Genomic DNA, 2,706 nt, shown 5'->3' with positions numbered 1-2,706 from the left:
TTTTTTTACTTTTTATACGTTCAGTTCACTGCTGAAAAAATAGTTGTTAACCTCAGGTGTTGAATTACACCTACACAAGCTTTTTATTACTGTGCAGTTTTAATAAAGACCTTTTCTAACACATGTCAGCTTTCGAAAAACACTGGTATTGGTGATGTGACGTCGAAAAGATTACACCTCTATGTTTGGATGTGTTATGACACTTTCCGGTCCATTTCACTCTTCTTTCATGTCATGCGAATATTAGGGGTTAGTGACATAGTTCCTGAAGGTCAGAGTGACATGATAGTTAGATTGTGTATTACATGGAAATACAACCGCAATTCCAAAGTTGGGACACTGTGTTAAATGTAAATAAAGCCAGAATGCAATGATTTGCTAATCTTAATCTCTATTCACAATAAAACTAAAAACAGATCAACAATCAAATGTTTAAACTTTTTTTTTTTAAATACCATTAAAAAAAAAATTAAGGTAATTTTGAAATTGGATGGTTGCAACAAGTGTCCAAAAGGTTGGGACAGGGCCATGTTTACCACTGCGTAGCATCACGTCTTCTGTATGTATACATCTGGGAACTGAGGAGACCAGTTGCTGAAGTTTTGGGAGAAGTATGTTGTCCTATATCTGTCTAATACAGGATTCACGCTGTTCAACAGTTCTGGGTGTCCTTTGTTGTGTTTTTTATTTCAATTTTAATGCACCAAATGTTTTTAAATAATGAAAGGTCTAGACTGTAGGCCAGTTGAGCACCCAGACTCTTCTACTACAAATCATGCTATTGTATTAGATGCAGTATGCAGTTAGGATTGTCTTGCTTAAATATGCAAGGCATTCCCTAAAAAAGCTGTTTTCTGGATGGCAACATTTGTTGCTCTAAAACTTGTATATACAATTTAGCATTGATGGAACCTTTCAAAATGTGCAAGCTTCCCATTCCACAGACACTAATGCAATTCCATACCATCAGAGTCGAACATGCACAGCCACCATGCGGCTTTTTGTATTGAGTGCTTATAACAAGCCAGATAGTCCCTCTCCTCTTTAGTCTGGAGGACATAGTGTCCATGGTTTTTGAAAAAAATGTTTTTTTCGATTCATCTGACCACAGAAAAGTTTTCCAATTTGCCTCAGCACACTTCAAGTACACTTTGGCCCAGAGAGGATGGCAGAAATTCTGGATCATGGCCATGCATGCCTTCTTCTTTGCAGGATAAAGATTTAATGTTGAAGAACATTATTATGAAATTGTCCACAATTTGTAGACACAGTCATTCACAGATTTCACAATCATCTTACTGACCTTAAAACACTTTTTTGAGACCTGTTCCAGCCATTGAGTTCAAAATGATCTTAATCCATAAAATGGATTTTACTATTGTTTTACTAGTTTTGCTGATCGTTGCATTTTGTTTTTACTTTCATTTTACACAGTGTTCCAACATTTTTGGAATTGGAGTTTGTACAAAGATTTCCAATGGATGTTCTTCTGTGTGTCTAGAAACAAAATATATAACTAGCTGTTAAATCTAAGACATGGTCACGTGAATAACTAACCACGCTAAGACATTCTTTTACCATCAATATAAGCATTTGTGCTATAATTTTCATGGGTACTCAAATAAAATGTGCACTTGACCTCATCCAGTTCTCACAGAAATGATTGTAATCTTTCATTGTATCTCAGTCATCATATCTCCTCTCTTAACCACGGCTCTGTGTACCTTATGTTTAACAATTTTCATTACTGATGATTATTATGTGACTCTTATAAACCTAGAAGTACATGGACAACCTCGGGTCATTTTCTGAACTGTCAAAACAGTTAAGAAAAGCAGTTTTTTTGAATGCCGACGCCTGTTGGAACAACCATTCACGTAGGTTAATGTTAAGCTGTAATGACGCTGTTGGATTAACTTACAGGACGTAGCCATATACTGTACACATGGGCCCCTGACCATTACTGACAGATGTGCTTGTTGAGCTTCCCTTTCCAAAACTATGGGATTGAGCTCAATTTTTCTAAGTTTCCACTTATCTGAGAAGGATTTGCAATAGATGCTGGATCATCCACAAGAGCATTAGTGAGTTCAAACACTGATGTCGGACAAAAATGTCTTCATGGCCATATTTTGTGTGAAAAAAACACTTAAGGTCTTCACTCCAACCTTGGCATTATATATTACATAGCACTTTCCTCATGCACAATAGCTTTATGCTACAACAGGTTTAAGAGTGTTAGTTCTACTGAACGGAAATTCTAATAATACCTTATTGTGTGACTCCAAACTGTATAGCAACAGTTTGTCAGCTGTATATATACTGTACATTCAGCCAACTTGTGAATGTCAAGTAGACATATAAACACTTTAAATCCAATCACCTGTTTATACAGAAAAAGTGAAAACATTCAGATTTTCTGTGTTAGTAGTTGGTTTGGATACAGAAAGGGTTCAAATATGAATATGTTTATTAAATCACTTAATATTAGTGCTTAGAGTTTGTCTTGAACATGCACGTCACAGGACATTTTATAGTGGCAAGTAGCAAGGAGCAGCACATCCGAGTGTAAGTTTGAGTTTCTATCCAATCACATTTCAGCGGTCACATGTCATGTTGCCAGGGTCAAAGGAAGCATAAACTCTATAGTATGTTGCATAAATCCTTTGCTTTAACCAATCAGATTGTGATCTGGCCACTTCGATG

This window comes from Silurus meridionalis, chromosome 17 (assembly GCF_014805685.1).
Source record: "Silurus meridionalis isolate SWU-2019-XX chromosome 17, ASM1480568v1, whole genome shotgun sequence".
NCBI lineage: Eukaryota > Metazoa > Chordata > Actinopteri > Siluriformes > Siluridae > Silurus > Silurus meridionalis.
The sequence above is the reverse complement of the archived record's forward strand: the minus strand, read 5'-3'. Positions refer to the sequence as shown.